This window comes from Drosophila mauritiana, chromosome X (assembly GCF_004382145.1).
Source record: "Drosophila mauritiana strain mau12 chromosome X, ASM438214v1, whole genome shotgun sequence".
In the NCBI taxonomy this organism is placed as follows: domain Eukaryota; kingdom Metazoa; phylum Arthropoda; class Insecta; order Diptera; family Drosophilidae; genus Drosophila; species Drosophila mauritiana.
The window spans coordinates 20,540,231-20,553,529 of NC_046672.1; positions in this window are offsets into that span (position 1 = coordinate 20,540,231).

Here is a 13,299-nt window from a genome sequence, read left to right on the forward strand (position 1 = left end):
AGGGAGTGGCTGTAGAGAAACCAGGAGCTGCACTCGCCGGCCATAAACAACAATAGTAGTTGCAACAATCTGCTGCCAGGCCCAATGCCTAAAACAAAAGGCCTGAGCACACCCTTCCCTCTTATATTCGAGTCCCCACCCCTTTTTCGATTTAAGGCATCAAAACATTGCATTGCATTGCTAAATTATACTTGGAACATAATTTAATTTCAAAACATTTAATTTTAGCCAATGCCAATGAATATCACTTCATTAACAAAGAAGCACCTATACTGTAGTAGTTAGGCCTTCTCGCACTTATTTAATATTGGCAGTTGGTACTTTGATTTTGAGATATATTATATATCATTTAAATTTCGGAATAAAAAAAACAGTTTGGGTCCACTGTGCATTTGGGCAAACTATTTACATATTCGTATTTATTTCTCGCACGCTCGCGAATGACAACGAAAGCGACAACGAGACGGAGAAAGGGGAGCTAAGAACGGAGAAAGGAGTGCGGAGGCGAAAGCACAATCCGAGTGACAACGAAAACGACAGCGACAACCCTACGAAGACCCGATATCTAATGATTTGATGCGACATCATAAGGAGTCTGACTCCGAGCTGCAAGCTCTTTGCGGAAAGGGGATTGCAAAAATGCACCGTGAAAAAATTAGATGAACTAGATCGAACTTGGTGGTATTATTTATCTGCTTGCTGAAACGTGTGAATATATCCAGAGGATCCTTTTTGGGTTAATTATATTGTCGCTCAATTCAAAAACAAATTCTGTTGTTTTCCTATTACCATATTCATAATTATTTAATTAGAAGGCCATAAGTATGTAGTGATTTTTCGCACATGTATTATTTTCGCTCAGTGTCTGAGAGAAGGGTTCCGCTTTGCATTGTTGTGATTTCCGCTCATTATTGCTGCAATCAGGCGGCCGAAGCCCTTTGTCCTGTGGCAGGACATGTGACGTGGCGAGAGGCCGGAGTAGGGATTTATGCGTATTTTGATTCCTGCGCCTAGACGTCATGCGGAGCATATCAATTGGAGTTTTATGAGGACGAGCGCAGCTGGAGTGGTGGGCATAAAAACTGTCTGACATATCCGCTGGTCGATTTGATTAAGTTGTCCCATCGCGACCAGCTGCCTTGGCTTACAGCTGGCCAAGATAATAGGACAAATTTCGGATTTGGTTTTTTGTATTCATACATTTTAATTCTTATAAAAGTGCCTCTTAAGTTCTTGCAATACCAAGGCCAAGGCAAGAGTGGCTATTGTATTGCATCTTTTCGAAAGACTTTATTTGGAATTGAAATGCTCATCGCTCCTATTATTGGCTCCTCAAGTGTGGCAATATCTGTATCCGAATCCCGTTCTGTGTTTGTATCTCTATCTCGGCAGCTGGCGCAGTCGCCACAAAAATGTGTGGAGGCAGGCTGGCCATCAAAATTCAATTGGTTTGAGACACTACGTGAGTCGCCTGGCATACTCAGTCCCGGAAAAATCCTCCGTCTTGAGACAATGGCGGATCCCTCTGCATAATTCGGCCATTAGGCTATGTTTTGTTGGCCCTGGTTTCCGGGGATTCTGGCAGACATTGACGCGGCGTAGACAATGTCCGGAAAAAGCCTTGCTTTCCCTCATTAATGCACCCGAAAAACATTACCCGGATGGGAAATGCATGGCTACTTTTCTGATTTCTCGCCATTGGGCCCTGCGCCAAATGATGCATTAAAACCGAAGGGAGACGGCCGGCCAAGGCGAAACAGAAACGTTAATTATGTCTTGGACTTGGAAAAGGTGTCTTCGGCTCTAAGGGGTTATTGTAGAAAGTGTTCAGGTGAAATTTCCCATAGTTTTCGTTGCTGTATAAAATAAAGTCAAGAGAATTCAAATGTTCTTATGGCCAGATGCTAGGAAATATCTTTATCCCATAAAAAATGTGCTCATTGGGCAGATCTGAGTCGGGGAACTGGTTCCCCGGCCACTTTCTCGTTTCCGACAATCACTTTGATGGACTGCTCGATGGTTTGTTGGCGAGCCGCTTCTTTGGGACCCCCTTTCTGAACCTCTCCGATCATCATCTCTATCTGGATCTGAATTTTATGATCGACAGCGAACCGCACACGCGGATTTTATGAGCGATGTCAAATGGTTGCGTCAGTTCTTGTTGCGATCGGAAAGAAATATGATTTGTAAGATTGGATATCAAAAACGCTCTAACGAGCTCCTGTTTGCACCGCTTGTTGATTTCTTCTGTTTTATTTGGGTATTCCCCAGGGGAGGCAGGTGGAGAATACGCGGTCGGCATCCTCGCCCCTCGAGCCACACACGCAACATAAATTATAATTTTTTCAGCACCCGCTCGCCCAGCAGGACGGTGGCGTAAATAAATAAAATTAATGGAAATATCAAGCACACTGCGCATAAAATTGATAAAAGACGTCCACGTTCCCGCATTGGGGAAAGTTCGAAAAGTCGGGGGCAAAATACGGGGTTCCACCCATCGGTTCTGTTCGGTTTGGGTTTAAACGGGGTCAAGCGATTGCATTCAGTGCTTTTTCTGTTTTTAACAAAAATAGCGCAACCAAATATAATAACAGAGCGCACCGAGCTCGAAGAACTGGAGAAAGCGAGGCGTCCCAAAATAGTTGCTGCATCTTTTTCCGGTGCAGCGGCCACATCGCTGCCCCACTGCAACGCACAATGTGCAACATGCAGCATGGGCGGGGAGCAACTGCAGCGTCTGCGCCGCATTAATGCATCACACACCCGATCCTTCGGCTTGACGGCGGAACAAAAGAGACAACGCCTCGAAAAGTGCGAAAGGTCATTGTTGCCAGTTGCTGGTGGCTGCTTGTTGGTCTTCCAGCGGTGCGGTGACCACCAGTTCCGCATCTCCCCAGAGGGCGGCTAGACGGGTTCCTTCGGCTGTCCCATGCTAGTGGCAAATATCGAGGGCTAATTCTACGTATTTTGGGGATTGCTATCGGCACACACGCCATGTGTGAAATCTAATAAAGGCTTTTTAAACTGGCATTGTACTTCATATTCTAATTAATTTCGACTTTTAATTGGCTAAGAATCCTGTAATTTGATTGTTTAATTTAGGCTTGGGAAAATGGTATAATGCTCAAACTGAGTGGTAAAAAAAAATACTTATGCGATCACTGACGTACATATAATCCGATAAATAAGACAACTTTCGTTTACCAGAAGCTTACTAACAGTAAAAGGTAAAACTACGTAGTTATCGCTAAAGAGTAATGCACATTTTTCATGGCACCTTAAATATTTAGTCGTAAAATTCTTAAAACAGTTAAACAGAATATAATCGTTTCTGTGGCTCCCATTTTCATTATAATTCTCATTGAAAGGACTTGCTAAAAAAATGTATTTAAAGGAATATGATAAAAACTATTAAGCCAGAATGGCTGGCCTGTTATCATCTGAATAATTTTCCTATGCCATTATCCATATAACATAGACGTGAGACATTTTTCTATACATTTTTGTAAAGGTTGATAACAACAACTAATCAAAATCATGGTATGCTTATGACAAAAATCATTTGTCATTCAGGATTCCCTTACAGTTAAGCTAAAAGCATGTATAAAGCTTATCTAAAAGCTAAGTTAAACTTTTCGAAATTTTAGCAGATACATGCAGGGAATGGAACCATATGTATTCGATTCCTTTAGCACATAGAGGAAAATTTAAAAGTGTTTTTCCCCTTACTTCAAATGTGTTTTTATAATATATCTGTTGACGCGAGATAATTAAGCATTTGAATGAAAATAAAATTGTAAAAAGCTCCCAAAGTACAACATTTTTTTTGTGGGATATTGTATGGAACACCGCATGGAGAAGCATATTAAAGTTTCCAACCCATTCAAAGCTTCCAAACGCTTTTAGACAGTTCCGTTACCATGGGGAAATGGGCTGTGCTTTTAAGCTTTTAACACAGGGATGCGATCGTTCACATTACTTACCTGAAAAAATAGTGTAAACGCTACCCATTGATAATATTTTGTGTGCTTTATTGTAAGAGGCCCGCGGCCCTGTGAATTGTGAACTCCGGGAAAAGGCACCTCGGAACCTTGCTTCTTCATAAACGCATCGACCACTGTATACGTTGAGTGTATCCAACAATATGTGTTGAGAACATCTTCGGGAATGTCTCTGCAATCGAAAGAATCGCGTTAATCGGTAATCTATCGCCCTTTTAAAAGATCGCTCACCTTGTATGTACACAGTCTATGGGATTTCCTACGTACTGCCGCGTCGTCACAGCAATCGAGAATGTGATCAGTAATATAACCGTTGCGTTGGTGTGCAGGCGAAAAACAGGTGAATCGATTTTGACATGAGACACCTGTTATACGATATCGATGAGTCATCGGAGGTTATCGTGTTTTGTGTGCGTTTTGTTGGGTTGTCGGTTGATTGTTTTGTTGGATTATTGGTGTGTTTTAGGAGGGGACGAAGAGAGAGACCATTATTATTGGAGGTATTGGCAGATGATTAAGTTTTATAAGACCAAACGCAAAACGTAACCCAAAATAGTTTAATGAAAACTGATGATGAGACAAATCTCTGGAACGCAAATCGTTTGCCAAATGTCTGATCTGAATGAAATCGAGAGAATAGATCTCACGTGCTTTTTCATATGGGGTTATATATATTTCTTTACCGCTTCAAGGGGCCTTACAATTAGCTAACTCACTTATTGATACATTTGAGCACTCATTCGCTTGCAACCTGAAGCCATTTGTTTACTGCCTACGGCTGTGTTACTGACTTTAATCAAGGAGGCATGGATATATTGTTCAAGATGCAAGCGAATAAGGAAGTTTGAGGATTAATGCGAAATTAATACAAATTGCTTTTGGAAGAATTCTCGAATTCATTTCGGGTTGGCTTTTGTTTTTCTTATAGCAGGTAAGTATAGTAAGGTGTCACAGCAATTGATTCGACTTCCTCAACTAGCTTTAACATAACATTCCTTTCTTTTTGGTATTAATGTGAAACTTAAGAAATCAGAAAACTAAGTTTTATGTGTATGAGAAAGATTTAGAAAGATATAGAGAGGGGTGTGAGAGAAACGAAGAGTGATTGAACTGCTGGGAATGCAAATTATTGAGATTTTTTTGCATTTATGTCGGATATATAATTTACAGATTTATAGACATGAGGACTTCTTTCGATGAAGGAAACGTTGACCACATAATGGCCGCCATATAGGGGTTTTTTCTTAGCCAATCAAAGTTCGCTGCAGATTTCGGTACCGAATTTGAATTATTTGAACTAATAGAGGGATTTTAACGATGACCACTTAATCGATATTTATCAAAATGTAATCGCTCGACTGACTGACTGTCTATGGCTGACAAATCAAAAAAAACACAGAGTTAGGAGGGAGAGACCTGTGAAATTTCGATAATGCTTGGTTCACAATTGAATTGTTTAAGAATCGATTTGTAATGCAGATTGATTGGCTGAGTGGTAAAGTGAGTGGTTTAAGTTCGGTGGTTTCAGTTGAATTGAAATTTGGAGTGGTGGTTCGTTTGTGGCGGCTTTAGCGAGGTGAGTTTCGTGAGCTGAGCTTTGGTGAGAGACATACTTTAAGACGTGAATACTGAATACTGCAGTGATCAGTGATAAGTGATCAATGGTGCCACTTGGTGGTGAGTTGTGATCTGTGATCTTGGTGGTTGGGTGGGCTTAGATGTGTCTTTGGTGGTAGTGGTCGTGGTGTGGTGGTGGTGTGGTGTTTGCGAACGCGACAGCGAGCGAAACAGAGATAGAGTGATATCGAGTGAGAGTGAGTACAATATAGAAACAAATTGAATACAGAGGTGGTCAAAAGTATTTACACAACGAGCTTTTTTTTCAATTAGTTGACAATTGAAAAAAAAGCTCGTTGTGTAAATACTTTTGACCACCTCTGTATATGTAAGTAGTTGAATGTTAGTTGAATTAGGTATTTATACGTGGTAAAAATCTAAGTGAGTTTGAGATTGAAATTGTTTTGAGTTAAATTGAATTTAATTAAATGTGGCGAAAATGTACGAGAGCTGCTTATATAATATGGTTGAAAATCGTATACGTTTAATCTAGTTTTTAAGTAAAATCAAACACAATACACAAGTTAGAGTGAGACAAACAGACATACAGAGCGAGAGAGATACATATATTATATATATATAGTGAGATAGATAGTGTTTGTGGCAAAAAGAGAAAGACAGATAGATAGCGCGGCAAAGCTGGGTCTAGACTTCAATATTTTCAGATTTCATATTCGGTTTAGTATGATTTATTAGCTCAAATGGATATGGACTTCCATATGGACAGTAGCCATACTATCATCTGGTTTTATTATATTTTGGCTCTAACACTTCTTCGTTTTTTAGCATTACAATTTTGATTTAGTTATAACAAGTACTGGGTTGTCAACTGGGTGAACTTCGCTCTAGATAATTTTGAAACACAAAATCGCAAGGAGGACTGAGAGCATACAGCTAGCTATTAGTTATATAAAGATATAATTATGGTACGAATATAGTTTGCTTTGTTTCTGTTGGATCGCTGTTGTTGTTTTATTGGATATTGTTGCTGTAAGGTCTTGTAGTTTGGAGTTGTTGGTATCGAGTTTGGAGTTTTTTGTTGGTTGCTGTTTATTTCTTTGCTGGTTTCGGTTTACTTTCTTGTTATATATATACGATACTTAAAGCTTACAGAGATACATACATGTATATAAATATAAAGAGTGTGGTTTTTATCTTGTAGTTGCTATTATTTGTTTTGGTTTTGGTTATGGTAACGCTTTTTTTTCGTTTGCTTTTCTTTTTTTTTGCAATTTGTTTATTTATTAGGTGGGGTCGTGAGTTCACGTGAGAGACAGAAAGACTGAGTTGGTTTTTGGGTGGGTAAGTGAATCCGTGATTGATTGATCGAGAGATAGAGAAATATATAGTGAGTAGGTTTATATAGGTTTATTTTAGTTAGATTTTTTAACTTTAGTTATTGGCATTTAATTGACATCGCATTAGTTTCAGTGTTCTTATGCAGAAACAGCTACATAGAAAGGAAATGAAGGGGTCTTCAGATTTGGCAGCCGACGGCGATTAAATTTGCCATTCCATAGAGAATAAATAGAGAAAGAGAGGGTTCGGGCTTTTGGATAGAGACAGAGTGATTGTGAGTTAACGTGAAAGATAGACAGAGCGGCGTGAATTGTGAGACAGAGCGTGAGGTTGGGAAATTATTATGTTTTCGGGAAGCTTAAAAATCTCCGTAGACAATACATTATTTGCTAAAAAGTAGGCTACATGTTTAGATTTATACCAAATAGATGAAAAGTTAGAAAGTGTTAATATTAAAACAAACGGATTCTCCAAAAAAAATACAGACATAATTTATGATTTAAATATATAAACATAAACAAAACGTAAAAATTTGTTTAGCACGGAATTTAGATGCTAACTGATTCAATGATTGTCAAAAAATATTAAAATAAATCTTAATTATTAAATTATAAACATAGTTATTTAAATAAAAATAGATCAAAGTAACTGGGGATGCATTTAATGAAATGCATGTTATTGAACCAAATAACCCAGTTTATTTATTAAAATTTAAATAGCTTACACGATTAGTTGCTAAATAAAAGTTGCTAAAAAACTTTTTATGAATAAATTATCAGAAAATGTGTAGTCTACTTCTGGGCAAAAGGATGTTTTGAATCAGACAAAGATTTTCAGTTTTGACTCGGGATTACTGGGAAATTAAATCGGGTTAACTGGCTTTCGTAGTGTGCTGGCGTGTGTGAGCTTAGTTTCGGCATTTGCTAATTTGATGCTGATTTGTGACTTTGGTGACTTTTGGTGAAACGTGACTTTCGTGAACTCGTGATCGTGATCGTGACTTGGTGTTTATTCGTGTCCTGTGCTTTTGGCGTGTTTCACTTTTAGCTGTTTTTTCTGTCTTTTTGTTAATTGCTTAACATATTGTTTGGCATTAAGATTTTGCAATACTCATTGTATTTTTGCTGTTGTAGTTTTGTGGTGATTTTGGTGAGAGGCAGGAGCAGATTTTTGCATTTCGTTCATCACAACTGGCACAGTATAAATAAATTTCTTTGGTTTAGTTTGTTTGGCGTGAGTTCTGTTGGGATGTTGGGTCCAAATTGGCAGAGTTTTTACATTTGATTTAGCAGAGGTCAATCTTTAAGTGAGGCGTTTACTTTTGGATTTCTGGGTGTTTTTCTCATACAGTTTTTTTGCACTTTCCAGGGCTTGGACTCGGGTTCAAACAGACACTATACAAAAAACTTATCTCATATCAACGATAGAGAGGGCAATAGAGAAAGAGACGGAGAGCGTGAGCAGATAGAAATGGGAGTGAGCTGTGGAAAGAGACAGAACGATGATCTTTGGAAGGCGGAAATGAAAAGTAAACATAAGGAAAACCATAAAGCGAAAGTGTCTACGTAACGGAATTGAAACGAGCAAAGAAAATGGGAAATGCGCGCACACATAAAACAGAAACAGGAGAAGTGGATGGTTTTTCCAGGGTTGCGGAAAGCTACAGTGCGGCCCATGCAGTAAGGACATGTGGCTCAAATCCTTACTATCGTGCATTTAGTTATAATGCAAACCTTTCGAAATCATTTTAGCTTAGAGGTATTTCCTCTTGTTTTGTTACCAATTAAAATGCACATCTCTTAAGTTTATTTGCAGTTAATTTATTTCATATTTTAGAGTGCTCTATTTCAGGCAAATAATCACTTTACAGGGTTCAAATTGAAATTTTCAGCCTGTGCTGAAGATCCGCAATATCTCGCCTTACATCCCCGGCACGCACTGTACGCCGATCCCCCGCCCCTAGGACTCGAAAATCCTTTGGCTTGCCCAATTTGGGCGAGTGCACCCTTGGGTTATAATGGAATTCAGCCCAAGTGGATGAGCAAAGACTGTTTCCCCCTCCCTCAGAAGTCCAGCACCGCCTTTTGTTCGACCACCATGTTAGAAGTAAGTAGTAAGTAGCATGTGTAATAAGTTTCATGTGCGCTGGACTGACTTACTCAGGACTGATTAACGAAATGAGGGCCAGAAGACTGAGACTATAATTCTGCGACTCCAGCTTCCCCCGACTGACTGACTTATGCCCAGGAACCATAACAATGAATTTTATACCCCCTTTCGGAAGGACCCCAACCCGCCTTTCTGGTAACTGCCACTGACTGTCGACTGTTAGTGCCACTGCTGGTGCACAGAGAGAACAATTCTTGGTGCTCAGACGCCTTCATCATTATAATCAATTATTTATTACAAAAAGAAAAAATTATTTGGTGGACCAGGAACCACTGGAACAACCACTAGAACGATAAAAACGATAAAAACCTGTAAGCGTGGAAATATATACATGTGAATACAGGGCTTGAACTTTTCTCAGTGTGGACAGAGAATGCGAAGCTCACTGGCTTCGGCTCGTTTCTGCTATTAGAACAACATTGGCAATATATTTGGGGCAATAAAAATAAGCTTTTCTACACCAAGAAGGCACTGGCACTGGCTGCGTCTTTGTATTTGTTTTTGTACTTGCTGCCTCGTATTTGTTATTGTTATGGGTCCTGGCGCAGTGCTTGCCACTTACGCTTCATTAGGATGCGTCTAAGAACTCTTGCAGCCAGTCAATAATAAATTGATGCCGGCTCCCTTATTCCTCAGAAGCTGGAGCTCGAAGTTTGGAGCTCCAGAGGACTGAGCTCCAAGTGCCAAGTGCCTGGTGGCAATAAACAAGCAAACAACAAGGACAGATACACATCAGTGGCCACGCCCTTTCCCAACCACCGCCTAAACCGTCCCCCGGTTACACATCATTGGAGTTGACTTTAAATTGGCGACTTAAACGAACAATTGGCCCTGGGAAAATTGAGCTGAGAAATCAACAGAGAACTGAAAGAATAAAATTGCTAGAAATGTGAAAACTAACAACAGGCTTTTTTCAGGGGTGGTAGTGTATTGTTTGTTTTGTGTATTTTGGGGTATCAGTTATCGGGATTTTAGTTTTTATGCTTCTTTCAGTCAGCAGGCAGACTGGATGCTTTTACATATGCAAGATACAAATACAAGGGATTATAGTAATATATTCATAAATATGTAGATGTATATAAAGTGTTTACGGTTTTATTTTATTCAAGTTTGTGTTGAATAAGAGGTGTTCTTTGGTGTGTGGGTCAAGGCATTTATTGGAATGGATTGGTTGAACTCAATTAATATTCCTGCGGTTAGGCTTTTATTTACACGAGTCCAGGCTTCGGGTGCTTGGGTTGGTTGCGGTCTCATTTTAAGGCTAGTTACTCAATTTACTGATATACAAATCAAACATATTCAACGTGCCACAAAATAAGCGAAAAAAACTTAAGGAAAACTTCATTTAACCTCTACGTGCTTATCTTTTTGTACAAAAATTGATTCCAGAGTGAGCGAAATAGACATGGAGAGGGGTACAGAGATAGAGAGACAGGACAATGATATAGAGGTGCATGCTTCACGGGAGTTTTTCATAGCCAGGGTAGCCAGGGTTGGCTGGTCAACAAAATGCAAACAACAAGGTCAAGCGTGGACAATTGACAGCAAAATAAGTGAAACTCTTTATGTAGATCGTTGCTTATTTATAGTTTATATTACATGGGTAGCTCATATATGTATGTGTATATCATAGGTGTTTGCAGTATCATACAGTTATACAGTGGTATCAAATACTAAAAAATGTGTCAAATCTGGTTGTTTGCTACGTTGTGTCTGTGTAATTTTTAGTTTTTGTCTCTGCGGCTCAGGGTGCACAAGTATATGTATAGTTTGGTATATTTTTGAGTATAGTATAAGTTTAGCTTGGAGTAAATAGTTTTTCGATTTGGTTAGTATATATGCGGTATATTGGTAGTATACGGTATAGATATGTTCATGTCAACTGTGGGGTTTTTTATCGGTTTAGGGTTTTCGCTTTTGGTACTTCGTTTTGGGAATATTTCGCACATTTTCTTTTAGTTGATCATATTTTGTATTCTCTTTTATCGAAATTTCAAAAATGATAACAAAAACAAATTTCGATACTTCTGAACTGAGGTAGTGAGATTCGACAATACAAACAGCGGCGGACGCTCGGTGGGTAGGCGTGAAAGAGAGAGTGTGGTTTTAGAATATATATTTGTATATTAATATGCATATATATCTTTATATATATGTATATATAGATATATGTATATGTACATATATAGGAAGGGAGAAAGACACTAGGCTGTTTTCTACACAGAAATTGCTCGATTGCCAACATATATGCTGCCTGTCCTTTTAGCACTTGGTATTTTCTTCTTGGCGAAGATTATCGGTTTTTGTTAATATATATATTGTAGAAAGATCGTTTTTTGTTAAACCAAATTTAATACATTTGAATTGTACATACACAAGCGCACGCAGCACACGTACACACACAAAAACATTGAAATTAGCATTTTTGAGTGAGATAGAGAAATATAGAAGTGGAGAAAAGTATATGCTTTTTCGGTTTTCTAGTATTTTTTTTTGTTATTTTTTCGGGGTGGTGTGGTGGGTGGGTTTTTTGGTAAGTGGGGGTGGTTCAGTTCTAGTCTGGGTTTTCATCTCTTCTGCTTCTTTGTCTTTAGTGGGTGGTACTCCTTTACGGTTCCAAAAACAAAGAGTTCGCAAAATTGTCACCCAAAAAGAATACTTTTGGATACTTTTTGGCTTTTGAACCTGTTCTTGTTCTATTTTGTTGTGATATTTGTTTATACTTGATTATGGTTATTCGGTTTTCAGCTTCATTTTTTTTGGCATTCGACACAAAAAAATCGTATGTTAACATTTGTCTTCTCTTTTTTTGCGTTTTCAATCAATTAAAATTGCACATTTTCAACAACATCAACAACGACAACTACTTTTTGGTATTACGAGTAATATTTATTGATATTTTTTGTTTGTATCTTTAGATAAATATATATATATATATATATATATATATATATATATATAAATATATATATATGAAGGTATATGTATGTAAAGATATGCATATAGATATATATATGTATATATGTATGAATATTGAGTATTGTATATTATAGATATATTTAGTTTGAGTACGAGTAGATGGATATAGATATATAGATGGTGTAGAATACGATAGTTGTTGTTCTGCTCGGCACAATTTCATCGACCGCTTATCGGCAATTCAAATAAAAATCACAATTACAAACGATTACAAACCAAATGATAGCACAATCGAAAATCAAGACGCTTACGATTACTAAAAAATAAAATAAAAAACTTCGCTTGCTCGGTATTACTCGGTGATATATTGATCGTAAAAACGGTTCGAATTTAAATAAATAGGTTAATTCAATATATGTCTACACCGATAAATACGTACAATTTATTACACATACAGACAAGCATACACATACACAATGCGACATATGTACTTATAATTGGATTATTTGTCAACACTCATATACGCTCTTGCACGAAAACTTTATGAATAAATGCCAGCTCGTCTCTATTCAATCATCGTTAGGTAAGCTTGGATCTTTAACTATTCCAATTGAATAGATTTGTGAACTTGATAAACATACAATTGTTGCTGAACAAACTTAAAAAAATATGTGTCTGGGAGCTAAAAAGTAAAACAGCAGAAAGCAGAAATAGTTAAACCGAAAAAAACAAAACGAAAAAACCATTGAAATAATTTTTACTCTTGATGCGAGCTCCGAGCATATATGTGCGTTGATATATATCTGACTTAGTTGGTAGTTAAAGTAGCTTGCACTTGAGATTACGAATACGGATACAATACCACAAATGCCGCAATACGAGATATTTATTGGATATTGATTGATTACGATACGTTACGCATATGGTTGGGTATTATCACTGCTTTCTTGCTTGCTGAGATCTGCCGATCGAAACATTTCCGTGTACGGTACGCTCAAGTTACTACGGGGTTATCCGTCAAACAATACAACAAATGATACAGATGGTATAGTACGAGTAGCATTATGGATATAGATACGAGTATGCATATTATAGAACACAAAATACTGCAATTGATTGAGTTGTTGCGTACAGTTTTCGGCTCGGGACACGTGCAATTAGTTCTTTTTGGATATTTAATTTTTTTTTTTTTTCATTTTTGATTTGGTTTTCGGTATTGTGGGGATGTTATTTTGGGACTTCGTCTACTTGATTGAAGGGCCGGGGTAATAAATAGAAGGGGGTTCGTGAGGGG